Source organism: Trichoplusia ni, chromosome 16 (assembly GCF_003590095.1).
Source record: "Trichoplusia ni isolate ovarian cell line Hi5 chromosome 16, tn1, whole genome shotgun sequence".
Lineage (NCBI taxonomy): Eukaryota > Metazoa > Arthropoda > Insecta > Lepidoptera > Noctuidae > Trichoplusia > Trichoplusia ni.
The window spans coordinates 7,861,364-7,884,475 of NC_039493.1; the positions used below are offsets into that span (position 1 = coordinate 7,861,364).

The 23,112-nt window shown below is 34.6% G+C and overlaps 1 long non-coding RNA gene across 1 annotated transcript; it reads left to right on the forward strand.

The window, feature by feature from the left end:
* Positions 1–433: 433 nt before the first annotated feature.
* Positions 434–17,161, forward strand: LOC113502065. Its single transcript, XR_003401331.1, has 2 exons — positions 434–577; positions 16,437–17,161. It is a non-coding gene; the product is annotated as an uncharacterized LOC113502065 (long non-coding RNA).
* Positions 17,162–23,112: the final 5,951 nt, after the last annotated feature.

The following is a 23,112-nucleotide window of genomic DNA, read 5'->3' on the forward strand; positions in this document are numbered from 1 at the left end:
AAGTCAGACAACACCACAAGAACAATTGCGTTGGCAGTAATTTTAATGAATGTTAAAAACTTGCCCGTTCGGCGCTCCGGCAGATGTTAAATGTGTAACTAATCAAAGACTTTAAGCTGATAAGTCTAATTCGCGAAGGCTAACAGTCAACTAACTGAACGAGCCTACATTTAACAACCGATCATGTTTTGCTCTAAACTAGCTAATACGCCCTTGGCACAAATAAAGAACTTAAACAACCTGCCTAGAACTAATATCTTTTAAACTGGTGAAATTACGCATTAGGTAAGTCGCGATGAGAGTACCTAATACTAATTAAATTCCTCTAAGTTGAAAAACTAAAATAGGTTCAGTTTATGTTTCGTTTCTAAACAATTTTTAAAACATGGGTTGGTAAGCCTGTGTTTTGTAGTGCACTTCATAGTAGTTGGAAGATTTACACATTTTTAATACGTGGCGCTAGTGTCGAAGCGAGTGATCGCCTGTCATTGTCAAACTCAATCGTGATTCGTGGATGCCAAGTGTTTTGTGTTGTGAGTGAACGTTGAAAATTGATGTAATCTATCGTTGTCATGTGGTAAGTATTAATTACTATCTAAATATTGTCTAAAATATATACCAATTTGGGGTGCATGCGAAAGTGTCGTGATTTAAAGTTTGAAATTAAAGCCGCCGTTACTTGACCGCCATCGCCCAAGCTTGTCGACGGTCCGCGGTCGGCACGGCTCCGCCTTAGCTGCGAAACGTGACATTTATGACAATACTTTCTTATTATGAGAAAATACACGTTCTCGTGGAAGTTCCTCCTCGTGAACCTTATAATTAAATTTACTCGAATGACCTAACCTTGTAAGAATTTGTATCTTCAATGCTTGTAACCAGTTTTCCAGTAGTCAAGTAATAATGCCGACTTCCCGCCGATGAATCATTTCAATATCTGTTGATATAATACGTGGGAAAGTTTAGTTATAATATTCTATTTATCATTATAATTGATTATTCGGTTGTATAAACTTCATAATAACCTCGGTTTGTATAAGTATATTATAAAAACTTTTTCTATGAGAGTATTCATTTGATAATCACCCGTAAAATTCGAAATCTTTATAAATGTAATATTGCACAGCTAAACATACACCTTGCAAGACTTGTTTTTAATGTTATCTCGAATATACTGCAGCAATTTCATCAGCACTAACTAACTTCTGGAATATTAAAAACTTTATACAATTTATTGAAATGCTTGTCGATTACTAGTTCTAGACATAGATTAGATTTTTTTTCTAGATAAATATTAGACTGCTTAAGTTTTATTCTATTTTATGAGAGTTGCCATAATATATTATTATTTTGAAAAAATATTTATAGGAAGCAGTTGAGAGAAAAAATATGAGAATGTAATTCCAATGTATTTAGGATCCCAATAATACTATTTATTATCATTAAATAAGTTTTCTTTACTCTTCCAATATCTTATACACACTTAAAGTAACTTAATATACAATTCCTATTATGAGGCTGCATAACTTATTCTCCCTAAATATTTAACATTTAAATATTCAGCCTCAGCCGCCAATATCCAGCCAAATATCTATGTGATAATTTCTTCTTGACTTTCTATATCCCACTGTAAGTTAATATTTATTTCTTACATATTTATTTTATCTGTTGTTTATGACTAGTGAGATAATACTTCCAGGTCTAGCAAACCGCTGCCTACTTATGTGAGAATCTAAGCTATTCTTAATATTCATATCTTAACAATAGAAATATTTTCTCCCATAATATTCATGCAATGGAATAAAATGGGAAAAAAATATAATACAAATAGATAACATACTGATTATTGTAACCATTTCAATAAGATGTTTATCATATCCTATATAAGTCAAACAAATGCACTGGATTTGTAAAAATAACAATAATATATTTTTTTAACCAAAATATAAGCACTGTAAATACTATAAAAATTACTAAGGAGGCATTAAAGCGGAATGGAGAGTGCTTCATTCAGAGGTGATACAGGGACCTAGATCATTTAAACGAATTATCATGATAGTGTAGTACTTAGAATAGTGAATTTATGTTCAATCTATACTTAAAAAATCTAACTGTAGAGAAAATCTTATTTTTCCAACTTCATCATCATCATCCACAGCCTTTGTCCTGCCACTGCTAGGCATAGGCCGCCTTTGTCATGCCAATTTCTACATCTTATGATAGGTATATTAATTTTTTTAATTTTCTTCTCTATTAATTAATCAATTAACCCCAGTCTATTGCAGACCACAGTTAGACATAAGCTTCTCCCATGTTGCGCCGCTCCCACTCGATTATTACTTTACCCAAACGAAATTTCATGCTTTGAAAATCACAGACTTCCATAACCATTTATCTTTAGCCTTAAATATACGGAATAAACTTACGCACGAACGGACATATCTAACATAAAGGACTATTATATCATAGATGCAGTCACGTGTAATATATAACGTAGGTATGTATACAGCTTGATTGTTTGATATCTAATATCGCGGTGTTCATTTCATACAACAGATGTTGCCTTCTGTTTAGCAATCGTATTAAACGTACGTATCAATTAAAGAGTTTAGGGTTATAAATGTTAGAATCATTAGACGAGCGTGGAAAGAAGTACTCTATGTAGGTCAAAGGCCTATTTTTAAAGAATGAACATCGCTATGCCCATGACCTCAAAAGTTTAAGTGGTAGTTTGGCTTTGGTGTAAAAAGGTGGAATATAGTTCGTTATGGATCGTGTCGAATCAAGCAAGAATGAGGACGATTCCTGGAGGAGAGGCTCCGAAAATCAAAAGCAATGGTAGGAAATACAAGAGGCATTATTCATAAAGGCTGATTTGCTGCGATTAACGATGAATACTTAAGTCAGTTTCAATAAAGCGAGTCCGAACCCACGATACCGTTTTCAATTTATACGTAAAATCAAAGTCGCCTCATTTATCATTGCCACTCAACCCACCGAATAGACGGTCACATCACAGTTCGGCATTCAATACTTGACTAACCTAACCCCAGGTCAACGAAGTGAGAATTGACGACAATTAGCCATCAACATTCATATGTGACCGCCGAACTTCGAAACATGTGCCGTATTGCGTAATTCTGAATAGTGTTGCTACGAAGGGGAGTAAACACGTTTTCATGCTTTTTTTGCTCAGTTGCTACTACAAAATGCAAGTACTTTACCATTATTACGCAGCCTGATTGCTGTTCGCAATTGTTTGATGACATGATGTAGTAATCGTTTTTAAAAATGTCCCCAAAATAAACGCTTGTCATTTTCACCTGTTAATCGAGATACGACAGTTGTCGAGTCGCCTTATCGTTTTTGGAAATAGTAGCAATCAAAACTTGACTCAAAAGAGCATAGCTCGTATCTTAGCTGATTCCTATTCATGAGCAAAGTCTTACTACATTCAAACAGTGTACTGTCATCATTAAATGTAAAAATATTAACGTTTAATTTAACGTTTGTCACCGTTCAAGGTTCGCAAGCAAAAATAATGAGTGGCTTAAATTAATCTTAAATTACTGTTGAGACTTGACAATACTGCAAAATGTGTATATTTATTTTTTCCTCAGTTATTAATATCGTTAAAGTCTAAAACGAAATTTGATATTATACTGACATCTAACTTATGCTCGTCCTGTTCTGGGCAAAAATTGTTTTGAAAAACACGCTAATTTTAAAAAGACTCATTAAATATGACATTAAAATCTATCGAGATACTTAAATTTCCAACAAAAGTACTTCACACATTGTCATTATAAAATTTCAAAACATCTACGATTTTGTGTAAGTAAAATAGTAAAATGTTCTAAACGAAATTGTAAAATTGTATGTATTATACGGTTTATCGATTTTATATCTCACGTGAAGGTCAATAAACTGAGTATCACGATTGCTTTGAAGATGACAAAAATCATGACTTTCTTCCGTCAAATCTTTGATCATAAAAATAGATGGCAGCTTCGGTTTTGATCGTTCCTTAAACAAGGCATTTGTGTCTTCGTCAACGTATTTATTTACTCTCGTATATTTACAGAAAAATACCACATCAAAGCCAACGTATTTATGAGTGTATAGAAATATATAGGTTACAAAGTTTCAGTATAGTTAGATATTTCACATATCGTTATATTAAGTAAAATATAAAGCGGGCACAAAAATAGACCGCAAAATGTTCGCACCTCTATTCGACAAATAACTATTTTGATGACTGCAAGTTGATGTTAGCCTTGCTCAAATCATCCTTCTTTCAGAAACTTCCAAATCCATAACATCCGACAAGTGTCATGTCCCAAACACGAGAGGTAATTAAAATTCATTAAAGTGCCTATTACAGATAACCCAATATACACAACGTAACTGACGACCCTCTAGTTTGTAAACGGCCTTATCAGTTCCTTGTTAGCGTTAAGATAACGGTATTTTTAAAACCTTGTTAATTAATGTTTACTTTGTTACTTAATATATTATTTCTTGTTATTCTTTCTACTCGGTATTACAGTAACGTAATTAAAATCCATAAGCATCGCATTTAAGAATATACGATATAACCTCCTAAGAATATTTCTAACACATTTTCTTTTTAGTCAAAATGTGATAAGTATATATGTATATTTATAATTAGTATTATTATCTGTGAAAGTTGCTAAAAATAATTCCCCCATTGTTGGTGAATTTGTCTGGAGTCATTGATCATAGTATCTAAATTGCTAGTACTCCTATTGTACGCGAAATGTGATTTCGCAATATATTATCTGAGTTCGGATGTGTCAATGTGTTATCAGAATACCCAGGCACAAAATGTCCCTTAGTTGCCTATTCTGACTAACAATGTTCCCAATATATTTTGTAGTATGTACATTATTGTATCCAGCGTGGAATAATTTTTTGGTTATTTTTGAGGCGGTAGCAAAAAAATGTGTTCTTCGGGAACAATATTTTTGATAGATTGTAGTATCCATTTTTGTCATGATCACGTACCTGTTCTAATTTTGCTCGTGTACCAGGATAAAACTTTTAACAACAACAAAAAAAAATATGCCTTAAACATAGCAAAAATCTCAGACAACCCTCATAATTGCACTACTTTAAACTCAAGGAATATTCTGTACAGAGGATGCTAGAATTATGTAGGTTACTGTGTGTCAATAATCTTATCATCTACATTGTAGTACCTATTTGTTACGCCCTATTGCAAACTGAACTGACGTAACATTATTACTGTGGCTTCCTTGCTCCGTACCTCGTATGAAACTCATAACACGTGTAAATAATTGAAGCACTTTATTTTGTACTTGCACTGATATGTTCCATTATTACGTTGGAAGTGGAAAAGTTACATTTTAGTTAAATTTTCATACTATTTGACAAATGAAATCCGGCGTGAATTTGGCTTTGTAAAGGTTTCAAGCTTAAAATCGAGCTTAGACATCCAGTTATCAATGTTCTCACTACTCTAAGTGAGACATATCAAGATACCACTCGTATCTTGGCGTAATTCCCAACGCTATTAGAATAACCGACTCTTTTCATTACTTGGACTCTCCTGGCTGCTTATGACCTTTCCAAGGTACCCAGACAGACAAAATGTGGTTTGAGCACCGCTCTATTCTCGAGGGATCCTGGGCGTGTTGCTTTTGTTATGTAAAAGCTACTTGGAAATTCATTCCGTAATTAACTAGCAACCGTCAGTGTCGCTTTGGACATTGAAAAAGCGGCCATGACTGTGACCTTTTGACGGTCAATGCCGTTGAATTTCATTACTCAATATGACCTTTTAAGTACGACAAAATCATGCGGTTGATACTTCATTTGTGGGGTCTTATCGTTCTCAGATAATATGCAGTGCCGTGAAAAGCATGGGTTCTTGATGTTCACAACGATTTTTCCTTTTTACTTTAGGTATTAGTCGTCCTTGATTTTTGCGAAAGACCGTCAGACTGTGTAATCAGATGTCGATCGTGATAACAAATCATTGCAAGCGACAGCAAAAACAAACAACGGTCGATTATGAGGTCACTCGGATATCCGATCTTTATGACACAAAATTGTAATCCATCATTATACCTAAATAGCAGTACTTACCGATTCAAGTGCGCTTCACGATCCAATTCGTTGGGGATTCCAAAATTAAATGAAAAAACCTGTTGTAGATTTTTCGGGTATTTTTTTCCTCGTATGATGGCTGTTTCGGGTTTCAAAATGAAACTGGTATCAAAGGTTTACGGTTTACTCGCACATCGGGGCACAAGGATATAATATCAAACGAAATATCCTGACTTAAAAGCGTTTCGAAGAACGCTATGATTTGTTTCAGCTATTATTTCAAAGAAATAACTGCAAATTACTATTTCAACGTTCATGTTACGTCATAATTAATTAAGTGCCCTCAGTAGTTTGGGGTCGCAATAATAACGCTGTAATTCATAAGGTTGGAAGCCTAATCAAAGTCCTTTACTGAGACTAGACACGGTTTTGCGTGACAGTTGTAGAAGATGACTTTAATAATAAGTTTTGATTGGAATTGAAAAATAACTTTCAATCGCCTAATAGGAAGAATTAATTTTACAGTTGTGAAAAACAATGCTTATTTTTACGCAATATAACACCAAATCAGGCTGGTGGTGCTGTGGTGAGCCTTCCCTAATGGTTGGAGAATGTGGAGGAAAGAAACAAAATTGTTTATAATACAATATCAATACTCTGAATAGATCCGTATACGTTTCCATTCAAGCTATTAGACAGCTATTGAGAATTCGTGAGACCAAACCGAACCCCACGCGTTGCATTATGACGTTTGTTGAACTCAAACCGCACACCATAGCTTACTTTGAATAATGTTACGTTTGAGTACATTGAACTATCATTCCTTCGAATATAGTTGTGGCCGTGGATTTGCCAAATGTGATCATTTTTTATATTTTGCGAGTAAAAGAAGCATCATTGCATCTAAATGGGCGTAAGAGAAACGAATGATATTTTATCTGAAATCTGACAAATGGAAAGTAACATCATTACAACGAGACTAACAGATATCATTTGTTCCGCCTAAAATCAGAAGCCCGTCGTATCCGATAGTGATGCAAGAAGGTACTAATTGCGTAGCGTTTCAAAAACATTCTTTTTTACCATCACTTGTGTGAACTAAAGGTCTTATCGTTGACGAATGACGAACACTTGTATTTTATAATGCAGATAGCTTCCTCGACGGTTGATTAATAGGTCCATTAAAATTGTTACGATTTGTTAAGTAATGCAAAGACCTAAGTTTGTTGCCAAAACTGAGATTCTGAGTCTAATCAATCGTTAAACATAATAATGTAGTAGAATTAGTTACTTCAAAATACAGCAGAATAAATATTTGGAATATTTTCCACCAGATGAAGGTTCATTGCTAGATTTCATAAACAATCACTGTTTAGCAGCGCTAGTGTGAAAATCCTAATTGGCCGGGATTCTCGTTAAAATTTGATGCTCTCATGGTGATTAGTCATGTTTACAACACGTGCTCTCATTAATTAAACCGTGAACTGGGATCGCTTCCAGATATAGTAGAACTACGATTATATTGTTCTCGTATGACGCAACGACTGCGGTCGAAATGTCTGTTTGAGGTTAACCGATCTCGGTGAAACCTATTGGATTAAAAATCATGTGTTTTTGTAATCCACTATTGGCATGTATGGGTATTGAAATCTGTCCAATAATACCGCTATTAGGACAACCAGTAGTAATCTCTCCTTCCCATCATATTCGAATGTGTGAGTAGCCATTTTATTTTGTTTTCTTGCTTAATTAATTGCATATGAAGCTAGATTAATTAACAACTAAGGATCTGGCCATATAAAAAGGTAACATTTGGTTGAAACAATTAAAGTTTATGTCATATTTATACATCACCTGTATCTTATCATAAACCAACTACAGACATCTGCATACATAATAATTGTATGGCAGACATATCCGCAGTTTCTAAGCGCGTGAAACGTTTTCCGGTATAAAACAGTTCGTCCTTCATACCCAAGCGATCATTCATTAAGGCATGACTGAAAAATGTATAGCAGGCATCGTCACTATCGAACTAATGGCGTAAGTATTAAACTACTCACAACACTTTCCTTACGTTTTGAAGAAGTCTACATCCGTACATGTGAATTCAGACTGGCATTCATATGGTTTAGTGAAATAAACGTTATTATTATATTATTATTATTATATTAAGTGTAACTATTATTTCATTTAAAAGTTGTTTAGAACTTATTTTTATATTTAGTAGAGTATAAACGGTCGTGAGATCAGCTACAAATAGGACATATTCTGACCATTTAAGAATAGCGTGAACAGCCTTATTATATTTTCCTTATAAACCTGAATTATCTAAATGGTAGCGTAATGCTAGCGTAGGCTTATCCGTGAAACCATCTCTAAATCTGAACGCGATGAGCATATCATTGTTAGTGGTGTCGTGCGTGTGCGCAATACCACTTGACAGGGTCTTACAGAAGGTTTATCCAATATTGCGGAAGGTTGCTATGGGTTTCCGCTATTCTGATCCAAAGTTATCCGGTAAAGTTCTAGATTACCATTCTCTAGTACTTTGTTTCATAAGGATGAACGAGGTTTTGTGAATAGTTGTGTTAGGCTTTCAAATACACTCAATCTACAGTATGGTTTTCCAGATATGAATAAATAACGTTCAAAGTAGCATTGACCTGTGTTGGTAACAATGATAAATCTTTTCTGATAACGGAGATATCATTGTACAGAACGTGATATTAGTATTGCCAGATAGTAATTTGTTAGTGGCCTAATCCTGAGATAAAAAAAGATGATACTGGTGACCAAACCTGTTGCGATAAGACGGCTTACATTAGGACAATATCTAAACAGCTTTTTCTAGCTAAAACTTACATGTCATACGTAGAATAAATTATAGTATATTGTATACCATTTGAATAACAAACTACAGAGAGAAAGAAGAAAAATGTGCTATGATCGGTTTTATCACAATTTGCTATTTTTCATCTTTTATAGATCTAAAAAGATAGACAGGTTACCTAAAAGTGTAGAATTTTAAAATAGGCTACATTGCAGATTTTAGAAAATAGCCTGTCTCTGTTTCTTTGATACCGTGCGACTCATGCAAAATATTCGCAACGAATTATTCAGGTTTGTTATACCACGTTGCCATGGCGACGTATGCTGGTTTTGCCTGGCTAGCACATATGCTTTTAAACGGTTTTTCTGCACCTTTTTCGTTTGTGACAAAACCTCGTTACTCATGCGCGACGGTATGACTGTGGCGGATGGCAACCGATACGTGGAATCCGTTGCAAGTAACAAGCGTTTAGGCCATTGAATTTGATGAATAATACAAATTCGATGGAAGAAATACAACAGGGATCCTTGCTGGCAGATGCATTCCCAGGGGAGAAACCAGTCTTCATAACTTATTCCAATTTGAGCCTCAAGGACATTCTTATTGGGTTCAAACTGCTTTACAAAAGAAGACGTTCTTAATTTTTATCAGGTGATTCATTATTGAACGTACCATCCAATAAATACCGAAATAACTTTGACCTTGTTCCATTACGATTCGACCAATTTTCTAATTATTGACGACTTCAATGTATTAGAATGTAGATATTTATCAATACCATATCCGTAGATCTTTTACGTAGTTGGCTAAAATTTTGACGTAAGCTATGACATTTTCGCCGAAATTTTATTCTATCTATAGTAAAAAATCTTCGCACGGAAAAGAGAACTAAAGACATCAGGGATAAAACATGATTTCAACTTTCAAATAGAAGTTATTCGCTTCCTCTATCGCTCGTACATTGCTCAGTCTCCCAGCGGTGGGTGTGCGTTACGGACGGAAGCTTGCGTGCTCCCGCGCAGATTACGTTCACAGACCAGTGCGGTTTAGAGTGGGGATAGTGGTGCACGTTGTGGAATGTCGGATTTTTGTCTTTCCATCACTGATTTTGTGATTACGTGTTTGATTTGTAGTGAATGTGTCTGTGGTTTTATGTGAATTATTAAGTGTTGTTTCAGTTTATTTGTGTTTTCTTTTGGTGTTATTTGGAAAGGAAACCTTTAAATTTTAAGGTACGAATTTTAAAATTGTCTAAATGGTTTTTTAGCAATAATAACTTGGTTAGCGTAAATATTAGACTTGTAGCAACAGCATATCGTGAAACGTGTGTTTCGTAGGACATCCTTAGGAGTATTTTTATTCCCTGACAATGTACACGAAGCTATTTATTATTCAAAGAACATCGTTGATAGTGGATACATCTCATTAGGCGTCCGCCTATCCGTCGGAAGCTTCTTTATTATTAATTTATTATTATTTATTAATTGTATAGCTTTCAAGTGTTCAGAATATTATTTATTTTTGGAATCTCAATTTTTCCCATTTATAGGCCTAGGACTTTTGACTCCAGGCCGTTCTGCCCGAAGCTACTTAACACCAAATTCATTGAATAATTTCTTATGACATTGTCTATAAGACATTAGTTGTTATTCTTCCTAATAGGTAACACATTACGCATCTTCAATTAGTCCAGAGAATATGACGTCATCTAACACAAAGATTTTTGTTTATTACAAACAATGGATCACACCAAGACAATAGGAGTATAAATACCCGAATTCACCAAAACAATGATACAGATAATACTTTTCTAACGTGACTTGATACTTGAAAAGGCTTCTATTTTACAGTTCACTGACTTGGACATAATACTATTAAAGCATTTAATTTATGATAACATTTCTGAACTGTATCCGACCGAAATATGACTGACCTCTACAGAGGTTTGGTAATTTGATACTTTTTTGCGAAGGAAATAATTTTAATGGACCACACATTTATTTTCTAATAAGTGAATTGAATTGTATGGGCCCAGGGGTAGAGCGGAATAAACAGAAATCTGACTTCCACCGGTTTCTTAATGTGAATGGCCTGCGTTTAAAGGGTTAAGTTAGTGATCATACTTAGTATTTAGGTTTTCATTGATTTGCTTTTGACTGAAATTTTCTAATCAAATCGCGGAATACTATTTAGAATGATTGTTTACTTATAAATTGTTTTCGCTATAGTAAAGAAAAGAAACATTTCGTATTTGTTAGTATTGCTTTTAATAGGTATATCTTTAATATTGCAATTATATTTATCACAGGCTGTTGATACTTGGTCACGAAACGTGGGAAAATTCTTTATTTAAGTTGGGTACCTATCGCTTTTGCCCATAAATGTGTAAACGACACTACCAATATTTTCTATACTAAATAACATAAAATATATTTCTGTAGTTGGAAATTAGACGAAACATATTTTGTTGTTAGTAATAACTTTTTTATTTTTTATTAATCTATAATTAAGTAAGTACATTTATTATGACAGTCACACAGCTGATTCACACTAAGTAACCATGGCAAGTATAATCTGAGGGCACGGCAGTGCCCCTGCCAAGTCTCGAGCAAAACGGGCACGGCCGTACCATCTTTTCTCGAAGCGATTCGCGGCTGTTTCGCCCCCCCTGTATCTTCGACGTGGACAAAGCTAGGAGTTTAGCTTTTCGGGGAATAATAGTAGGCATTAGAACAAGCTTAAGTTCGAAATTACATGCCAATTGAATTAATGGTTTAGGAGTTACTGTCGATCAAAGTTACACCATTTTGTCACTCACTGACTCACTGACTCACTGACTCACTGACAGATCATCAAAAATCTAAGGTACTTCTAGCAGACTTAGAAACTTCAAATTTTGCACCAAGATAGGTCCTTAGCCACATATAAAGGAAAAATTATAAAAACATTAAAAAATAATATGCCATAGAAAACAATTTTATATTTGCGGTTTGGCAAGAACATTATGTATGGATTTTGACTGCATTGTTAACTTTGTTCGTTGTTTAAGTACCTATTCAATTGGATGAATACATACATAGAATAGAAAAGAATAATATAAATGTAATACACAGACTATCATTAATACAAATTAATACATAAAATTCATAATTCATTAAATTAATAAAGCTAAAACTCCATTGTATTGCGATAAATATTGTATGCGCGCTCGATAGATGGCGTTGTACGTGTCTGAATCGCGCTATGGTTTCGTTACAAAGCGCAGTCTAAGTAGTACTTCAGAATAATTCGATAATTTTCATTTGATAGCGCCACCTGTCTATGAAAAACCATTTCGAAACTAAAAAATATTGTAGTGATAATTGATATTCGGAGAACTTTACGTGTTATTTAGTTTAGTTTAGCTATAGTTTGTAAGTTAGTAGATATATATATGCATATATATATAAGTTTAAGCTTGTTTACATTAGAAGTAACGAAGTCTCAGAGAAGAAACAAAAGAGATAGAGATAGAGAATGGGTTCTAAGCAAAGCAGTAGCTGAAGTCCTAGAAATTATGACACCTAAAAAAAAAGAAAGAAATACACTTACAAAAAATAAATGAGATCCCACCAAAAACATTAAATGTAAAAAAAAGCCAAGTCTCTCGATGCAGTCTTTCCATCGTAAAAAGTTTTGAGATCTCATAGAAGCCAAGTCCTATTCAAAATATTTTGTAGTTATAAATCAACATTTAGTAATTGTATCAATAGTTTTCTTTATATTATAATTATAGTGACTTGGCAATGAGCACAAATTAAAAGCTGCTTGATGCCTGGAATTATGTGCAAATGTTACTGACGAGACCTGAGGGCTGACATCAGATTATTTGTTATGTGTGAATCATGATGGTCACTACCGACTACATGCTCCAATACAATAATTAAGAATACCTTACGGGCCATCGCTTTATGAAAGTAAATGAATCGAGAGTACACTAAGACTGACTGCCGTTGCCGAAATTCGGTTGGGACGACACGGATAAACCAAAAGAAAATTAATTTTGTGATATTAATGTTTACGCATGCGGTGTGTGTAACTTTCAACTCCTACAAATATGCCGTTTTATTTGTTTCTTCTTGTGCTCATTGCCAAGTCACTATAATTATAATATAAAGAAAACTATTGATACAATTACTAAATGTTGATTTATAACTACAAAATATTTTGAATAGGACTTGGCTTCTATGAGATCTCAAAACTTTTTACGATGGAAAGACTGCATCGAGAGACTTGGCTTTTTTTTACATTTAATGTTTTTGGTGGGATTACGTATGTACATAGTACAATTCCATTTACAATACTACCGGGTAAAATCCATACATATCATGTCATTGTCTTCATACATACATACATACATACGTACGTATATTATCTGTAGATATACTTTAAATATCAGCGATATGGCAATACCTGACTATACCTACATTACCTACGTTGACTTTAACTAGGTCATGTTCTAGGCATCTTCGTCTTAACATAATATACAATGAGAGCTATAATATGCTAATTTTATAACCTGCATTCCCAAAATAGCCGTCATATTAACTCACTCATTTGATTGTAATATCAGAATAATTATTTTGCAATTAAAAATGAAACGACTCTCGTGTTGAGAAGTTTAATCCTAGTCTCGTGAAATCTTTTGCACACATTCAAGTCACATCCTGAGAAATTCAGACTCAGAACAAGTATTCGTGTATCTCACAAATGTTTGTAATACGTGGGGTTCGAATCCAAGACAGACGCACTTGGTTGTTTTGGTGGGATGACCTCCACTCTATCCTTCCAACGTCCATAAGAATTCCAAGACGTTCATAAAGCTTAAGAATTGGTTTGTCTTTTTGTGTAAGAAAGCCCATTAATAGTGGAAAGGATATGTATAGAATATAAACAATCTCTCAATGATAAATATTATTATAGCAGTAATAAAATATGTGACATAAACAAGGAGTAGATGCGTGCATTCCAATAATATTAATCCAAATTATAAAATCCTCAACCTATAACCACGCGGACAAAGTCGCGCGCAACAGCGTGTTTATAATAAAACCTTTAGTGTTAAACAAACCTAGTGTATTTTAAATCGCAGGTAATCGTCATCGCGTTTGTCATTTGTTCTAAGCGCAGCACTCGGCAAGGCCCAAGGTTACGTTAGTAATTTACTTCGCTGTTGTCAAGTGAAATATAATGTACTTCTAGTTATCATGCAGTACTAGAATGTTAAATGATAAGTATGAATAAGTTGATGTATTCTCATCTACATACATGTCACCACTAAAGGTGATTTTAGAAAACTTGTCAATAAATTACAAATTTATCTAGAAGAGTTTTAATAAAATTACTAACTAAATTTGTTTCCATATGATGTTACTAGCTTTTCGCCCGCGTCGAGGTCGGTTATATCGCGTTTCCAAGAGAACTCTCCAAAGTCCGGGATAAAAACTATCCTCTGTCTTTCTCAAGGTCAACTCTACCTCTGTACCAAATTTCCTTAAAATCAGTTCAGTGGTTTAGACGTGAAAGAGAGACAGACAGACAGAGTTACTTTCGCATTTATAATATTAGTAGGGATGATACTCAGAGCATAGAGTGAATGTAATGTCACGTCCAATACTGAAACTTACTTTATATTTCATTGAAATATTCACAATCGGCGCTTCTATTAAACATATTCGTAGTGTAATTTATCTAGCACATACAAAGAAAGAAGCAGCGTAGTAGTGCTATTCTATATTTAATTTAATAATATGTGTCAGGTGTGTAAAATACGTAAGGTATTAATTAGATACACGTTATGGTGACAGTTCTCAACGTGTGTGTTGATAATTAATTAGTCTACGACTAAATTAGAATTACTGTTAAGGCGACCTTGACAAGGTTTTCGATTATTTCATTATCAGCTATTTACGAATTAATCGATGTACTATTGTAATTAATGTAAGTAATTATTTGGTTACGTTCGCTCAGGTTTTAGTGATAAAACACGTGTTATTATGCAATTTTGATAAACAAACACGAGACACAAGTTTTAATTAATTTACAATTGTCGTTTTCAATATTGAAAAGAACAATTGTAAACGGAAAGCCATAATTAACTAATCCTAAACAAAAACAAGACAAGTAAGCAAACAATCGTAATATGTACGTACTTCTGTCATTTGCAACATAAAATATTTGTTAAGTACCGCTGTGCAATGGCATACACCTACACCACAATAAATTTGAATTAATCAATGCATAAATACATGTTATGAACGTAAATGTATTAAATCATGAAGTGGAAATAATCATAGGGCAGCATGGTAACACTTTATTAATGTTTGATTGCATTTGATTAAAGAGATAACTTTAATCATTTAATGATTGGTCGAATTGGTTTCCGCACATACCAATCAATTCATAATTAATTGGTAAACTAGTTCAAATTGGTAGAGTATTTTTTGCAAGTAAAATTTAATACTGATATATTAGTGGTCTTTCAGGAATACTATCTATCTTGATGGGTAATAAGCCAATGTTATGATGAATGTAAAAATTACGAGCGTACATTTTAATTCCTCTCCAATCCAATTTGGCCAGGTGCCAAGAAGGCTCCGTTTCCAATTCCTGATTGCGTTCTGAATATATTGAGTACGGTACTAGCCGCGTACTTTTGTTTTAAACTGTAAATCAATTATTTAGTTTCGATTCGATTTTACAAGTTAGGAAAACATTGGGGTTTTTAAAGTTTTAGTAGGCAACGTTGGTCGTGGGTTGGCAACGTCTACTGGCACCTATTGAACCTACCTACTTACAGAATATCTGGTTTTGGTTTGTCAGAAATTTGTCTCACGCGATTATGGTCTTTACGAACCAGAACTGGGTATAAATTCTCTGAAATATCGTCTAAAACTTAGAGCCACTCTTTTTTTCTAAATTTCTTAACATTTTTCCTCATCCGCCTATAATTTCTTGGAATTAAGATTCCTTAATAATTAAAACCTTGGAAGTAGGTAGTGATTACTTCTCAAGTTAATATTGATCTTTATACAAGATACTGTTACTAAGATTGGTTCGTTTATACTCAATTGCTATTCAATTTACTTAGAAAATTGGATCGTGAATTTGTTGGAAAATTAATACTATTAAGTAATGTATTTTATACCTTTAACGGCGAATTTGATTTTATAAATTAAAAGCTATTTTTATTTTGCTATATTTATTACATCGTCGAATCAAATTGTTAAGCGAAAACGATTGTTTTGATAAAATTTACTAAGTATTCCTTTTCTATGACCACTTGATACAAATATTGCAATGCGAACGTAACTGTTTATTAGCGGCGTTATTTGTTTAGATTTAGCCCCGTAGAAAACCTATACTTTGCTGCAATAATTAACAACTTTGCGGCCAGAATCGCGTGCATAACTTAATATATTCTTAATACCTGTCAAATATGTTACTTAACGCAGTTCGTTAATTGTTTCAGGTTATGTGTGCGTGCAGTTAGATAAGCAACAGTGTGGTGGGGTTGTTGAAGTGATCCAACATTGTGGAATGGTTCCTGTGTGTTGGCGGTGTCTTGTTGATGTAAGTTAACATATTTATACTTGTTTACACAGCGGACGATGCTGGCTGACGATATCTTTAGCTCTGTTCATCATTTAACCAATATTATTAGCTGTTCAGTTAATACGAACATGAACAAGAAACAGCAAAATAGATTGCCAGGAATTCTTGTATTTTATTTTTTTTGGATGATACTCTTAGATGAATTGTCTTTAAGTTAGAGGAAAAATAAACCGGTTTCCAATTCATTGAAACAGTTGAGTCTTAAGTAGTTTGAACTTCGTAGGAAAAGACAGTTCGACGAATCGGCTACAATACGGCTAGTAAATTTATCCACAAGCGGAGAACGCGATATGAGATCCAAAAATATGGTAGGATTGAAAGTACATGTCGTCTTTGGGTGGATAATATTATGAAAGAAAACCAATTTCGGATGGTAATAGCTTACTTGAATAACTCTAAAAATTTAATTCCACATTCCAACTACGGTAATACATCTATTTCCTTCCATCTTCCCGTTACATGAATTTCCGTGGCTCGGCACTAACCCCGTCTAACTGAGCGTTAAAAATGCAGCCCCAAATTCGAGAAAGTAACCCGAGATGCGAGACGATGTGCAATTGGTTTTCGCCTAATGTAAGACGATACTTCAGTCGGGTAATCTGCCCCGAGATCGAGATTCAAAGACCTTTATACTTCGTTAGATTTTATCAAAGTAGTTTTGGATTGTCAGTGTTTTATCTTGATTTTTTTGTTTGGGGATTTTTGCTGTTTCTTCCACTGTGCTGTTGCCTTTTATTGCTTTTTAACCCACTTTGGGATACAGAATGTATATATCAACAACTCTCACTCTCTGGCCTTTAAACTGTGCACCGGTTTACTTATGCTCTTTGGGCTTTACGATTTTTTACTCCGAAATTTTCTAACTGCCTACCTCTATGCAGTGTTATAGTAAAATATATTTTATGTTAAGTCAATACGTTCCTTACGTTTTCCCACGTCGCAACACTAAATGCTAATAGCAAGTCCTGTGTTAGAGTGAGCCAATATGTATTATGCCTCTAGAACATTACCAGTTTCCTCACGTTCGAATAACAGTAATAGTACATATCCGCAACGCCTTATGTGGTCGTTCGGCTGGTTCAATTGAATTCGATACAAAATTCTTTGTAACACTGTTCAGTACTAGATTACTTCAGTGCCCGCTTTCCAGATATGTCTGGAACTGGGGCTCGTATTCTCGTATTGAACGCCTCTCACTCTCTCACATGAATTCTTAAATCTCCTCTCGCCCCAAATACGGCGAACGCGTGCTTAGATCAAACTTTAAGGGATATTGAAATATGTAAAACGGTATGGTCTCTCCAATTCGAGTTTGGTTATGTAAACGCACAATGGGGAATATTCGCGGAAATGGATTTTGAAGATCCGGACTGAAAATAGTTTAGATGGGAATGCACTAATATCTCTGGTATTTTTATCTTATAAATAAACGAAGTAGATATTAAGATAGCTCTCAAAGATCGTTTAATATTTTTTGATAATTGACTTAATTATTTGCCATCTGTACCGATGACACGATTGTAGGTGGTCAATGTTGGCGGCCATTAGAAGTATGTGTGTCAATGACGCAGAAGAACTTGACAAAAGTGGTCTGATTGATTTACATTGACTTGGTTTGAGCAGGCTCAAATGTAGAAGAACCTGTAGAAAGAAATGTAGAAATTCTAGATCGAACCGTAAAATACCAAAGTGGAACTGGAATTACTTCTTGGTATATTGCAAAAGGTTAAAATGAATTTAGTATCTTCTTTTTCTTGTTTCACTATTTTATTTAAATGCTAGTTAAACTACAAATTACAAGTATGAATTCCATTTCGGTAAGAGGAAGATGCGGTCGATGCATCGTAAAGAAGGAATGGTTTCTTACAAAGCCATTTAAAATACAATTCTCTATAATATTCTGTTTGAACGGTATGGTTCAAATAATCTTTTAATAACACAACTGTTTAACTTCTACATGATTAAGTTATTACGGTATCGCAAGGTAAACGCTACGTTCAATCGATATTGTAGTTACTTTACGATGTGTTACATATTCAGGCCTGTTTAATATAACCTGTGTATTGCCTTAGATGGATGTGGTCACTTCAACCACTTGTTCAGTTTGCTATTGTAATGAGGAAATGACCCATTGGAATGTTTGTCTTACTGTCTACAGATGTTTCGAGGAATTCTAAAGAGGTCGTTATTTGTTATAGTCATGTTGTTCTTATCATCGTCATTTCGGTTGTAATAAAAATAAAACGTTTGGGACGTTTGTTTTTAGAACTTTATAATTAATTAATTTTTAAATATCTGATTAGTAAAAAATACAGTGTTTGTTACCAATCTTGTTATATCCTTCACTAAATATTAATAATTTGTTCTTTGTACCTATGAATCATGGGTCCTACCCAAATTTTCGCATTTATTTCAGTGTAAATTAGGGTTAGTATTTTTAAAGGAGTCACCCTTTAACGAGGTTAAAGTTATCAGTTACAATTCTTAGAAGTTTTGCCACGGTATTGTTTTGTATTTTAATTTGCCTAAACAGGGTTCGTCGCTTGTTATCGTCCTAAGTTTATTTGAAGTCACGAATCGCGGTTAGACTTCAGAGAGGGTGGCTGGTTTTGGGTGACTTTGGGACGAAGACTTGTTAAACTTGAATGCTATACCCGATACAGTTCCTACTTTTTCCATATAGATAGTAGAATGTCGTCTAATAAATGTAAAAACACTGATCCATGTAATGACTTTAAAAAGAAAACATTCATAAAAGCCATCAAACGTCCAGTTACTCGACTTTCCAAATAACCTAGTTGTAGCATTTTTGCATAAATAACGTGTTGCCTGTCAGCCGCGGTAGTTACGGGTGTAAAATATGGCATGTAGTTTGGAGACGGAACTTTTTTATATTACGGTCTACCTATGAACTGTCACGACATCGCGTTTTTGTCTAATGCACCCGTAATTAACGGTATTTATTTATTTACTTATATTTCTTTTTCGTATAGATGGTAAAATATGTAAGTTCCATTACGATTTTAGGAGTATTATACTTATTAAGGCGACTATGTCCATAAATAACTACCATCTCTGACTTAAAAATGTTTCTAATTTAGCTAAGTAACGCAGAACTTAATTGAGGTTAACGTTAAAGACCGCCATTTCGCATTCGATCAAGGCTAACTGTATCCAATCTTTTTTTATAAGTTTTCCTGTTGTATTCTTTTCAAAGAGATTCACTGCATTATTATTTAGAGAAATTGCCTCGGGCAGACTTTTCACTAATAATGAATATACACTCATTTCTATTGCCTTCGGTTAAAGGCGTGTACTCGGCGCCATACTATGACACGGAAATGTACTCATCCCGTGTTGAAATATAATTAGTAACCTACATAGATATTTAAAAAGCTTATAAAAATTAATACGCTGAAAGACGATTAAGCGCTTAAACATCGTACCATGCTTGTTTATTAAGTATTCACCACGTTAAACCAATTAGTACACAGGACGGTACCCCGACGCTTGTTCTATGACCGCTTAACTTGTGTTTATCCGTAGTCGTGTCCCCTAGGTGGGACACGGCTGCTGCGCTGAATAAATCTATTGAGCTTCACATCTCTTGCCAATGAATTCCTCTCACGGATTTCCAATCTATTTTCCCTGGAGCGGAAAGGTTGCGGTAATTAATTAAGCTGTGTTTACATGCAACCCCTGCGTTCGTGGTGAGACTAATATTGTAATAGTGTATTGTGATAACAATGACCAACACTGCAACGTTCTAGGCAGTTAAAGTTTGAAAAAATACTTAATATCAACACATGAATATGAACTTTATTTTTTTGCTCATAAGAAGTAGTTTGCATAACACTTGTGAACATTACTTCCTCTAACCGCAACAAAAACGAAACAAACCCGAACGGTTTCCTGAAATTCAAGTTCCTTTTATATTCGAATTCCTGCCATAAGATCTTTGTAATCGCATCTCTAACGATATTACGCGGTCATATTGCTAGCTCATTTGAATGTAAACAGCAAGTGTTGGTCCCCTCTCCCGGATGTCGCCTACATATAATTATACTTATGTGGAAATCATTAGTATGTTTCTCGGGTGTTTTTTGTAACTGTAAAAATAGTTGTGTATGCAATTGTACGATTTCAAAGGTACTGTTAGCTGTTTGTATTTTAACTACCTCTAACACTTAGCTTCTTTTCATATTATTATCATTCATACAAGTGCAAAGGTACCTCGTACTGAGGTCGTGTTAATGTGTGTGAAAATAATTAAAGTCTTGACAGCTATGCCATGTTTCTGTGACATCGTGTAGGACTGTCAATTTAGTAAAAAATAGGTAATAATTGTAGTATTTAAACAAACTACAACTACTTTATACCAACAAGGAAGTTAAACCTACCCCGTTACCCTCGCCTTTCATTTCACACATTCCCCATTGTCTACGAAATTGTGTGACAGATTGTTGTCACTATAATTAACAGTTTGATGTAGGTACTAGGTATATACACGACACATTCGCTACTCGTGGCGTCGTAAATATTAATAGTAGACAGAAGCACTCGGTTTTAATTACGAAAATACTTGAAACTGCAGAATCGAATATTTAATTGCCATTGTTATTTTAAGTACTACGTACGTGTGGAGCTCGTAGCTAAGCTATAACCGCATAAGTGAAACGATCACAGGTTAAGCTATGCTTGACGCGGTTGGTCCGTAGATGGGTGACCATATTTGTCATAACGAGTTCCTCCGTGTTTCGGAAGGCACGTTAAATTGTGGGTCCCGGCTGTTATTCCTACATCTTTGACAGTCGTTACAGGTAGTCAGAAGCTTGAAAAGTCTGACAGCCAGTCTAACCAAGGGGTATCGTGTTGCCCAGGTAACTGGGTTGAGGAGGTCAGATAGGCAGTCGCTCCTTGTAAAGCACTGGTACTCAGCTGAAACCGGTTAGACTGGTAGCCGACCCCAACATAGTTGGGAAAAGGCTAGGCCGATGATGATGTTATTTTAAGTACTAATACTTGATTGCAGTTCAATAAAAAATTATAATACAGACGTAGCTATTAAAATACTTCACGTGAGTTGCAGTATTTTAATAAATGTGATTAAAGATGTTCGTGCATATTCAAACGAGCTACTTTCCCTACGTGTACTTTGTGTATACCTGCCTTAACGATTAGAGCCTCGTTTACAACACAAAGTGTTTGTCTATGACAATCAGGCTGTATTCTCGGCTCGTCGTGCTCGCACAGGTCATCTGCAGTTAATGAAGTGACGGCGTATCGTATGCCGCCCTGTCATCGACACTACCTCCTTTCAGACGTGCACAACAATATGGATGGCCTCTACACTGTTTAAGAAAAATAAATGCAATTTTCAGTCGGCTACAAAAGTCCAGTTGTATTTTTGTCTTGCTTTTCTAAATGTGTGGTCAAACACTCCGGACTACTTAGGCCGTGTAATTGTTCCTCCAGGTGCCGACTATGTTACCCACTTTAGGTTTACGTACGTAATAAAGAAGTCTTATGAAATTCGTTCCTTATTGTCTACATCTGCGAGCGATAAACTTGAGCGAAATTAAAAATAGTATGGGTGTCCAATTTGGTTCCACAAGATTGTCTAAGGGTATTATAATAATGATAATAAAACGATTCTGATTCGTTTTCACTTTCAAAGTATGTACGGCGCCGGTCTGTGCATAAATCGATCTTAAAGGATTGCTTACTTAACCATATTTCAAAATGGATTTTAACACAAATAGACGTTGTTTATGCTGAGTGTTGAAAGTGTGTTAAATCTAAAAATAAGCTTAGTGACAGAGGAAGAGTCAACCCTGGCTAGCTGTGCTCAAACAAGTGATGTTTACATCAACTGAATGAGCTTCAGGGGACGCTTACAGTAAAGTTCATTCACCCTAACATATGTGTTAACGCGACATGCAATCTACGTAATTGTTTATAGCAATATGTGGCTTTCGTTTTGATGTTTTAACAGTTCTTTAGCTAAAATACCGCCCTCTGCGGCGTCTGTTGCCTAAAATATTAATTAACGTACAGTTGTTTCATGATAATCTCGTGCGGCAAGTTAGTTTTGGCATTTGACCTCGTTTGTAGTCGTTTGCTTGTGTTTTGTCTAGGGACTTCTGTGAATCGCGACTCCTTATATTCTAACTTCTCTTCAAAAGGGTTCGTAAGCGTGATTGGATGTAGCATTAATTGGCTTCTTTATTTATGAATGTCGTAGATAAAAAATAATATCAATTGAAGAACTTAGTTTTGTTCACAATAATTATATAGGTACATCAAACTCACTGCTTATTTATAGCCTTCTCTTCTAAACGTACAGATAGTTAAACTCTACGAAATAATGTGCAAAAATACTATTAAAAAAGCACATGTGGAGATCTTCAAACTTCTACACCCAAAACAAAAGAGCGGTCTACTATATTGCTACTCTTTCCTCAAACAATCGTTTTAAAACTCACCTAAAAATAATTCACGTAATCGTAAAATGTTTATTGCAGCGGTTTCAA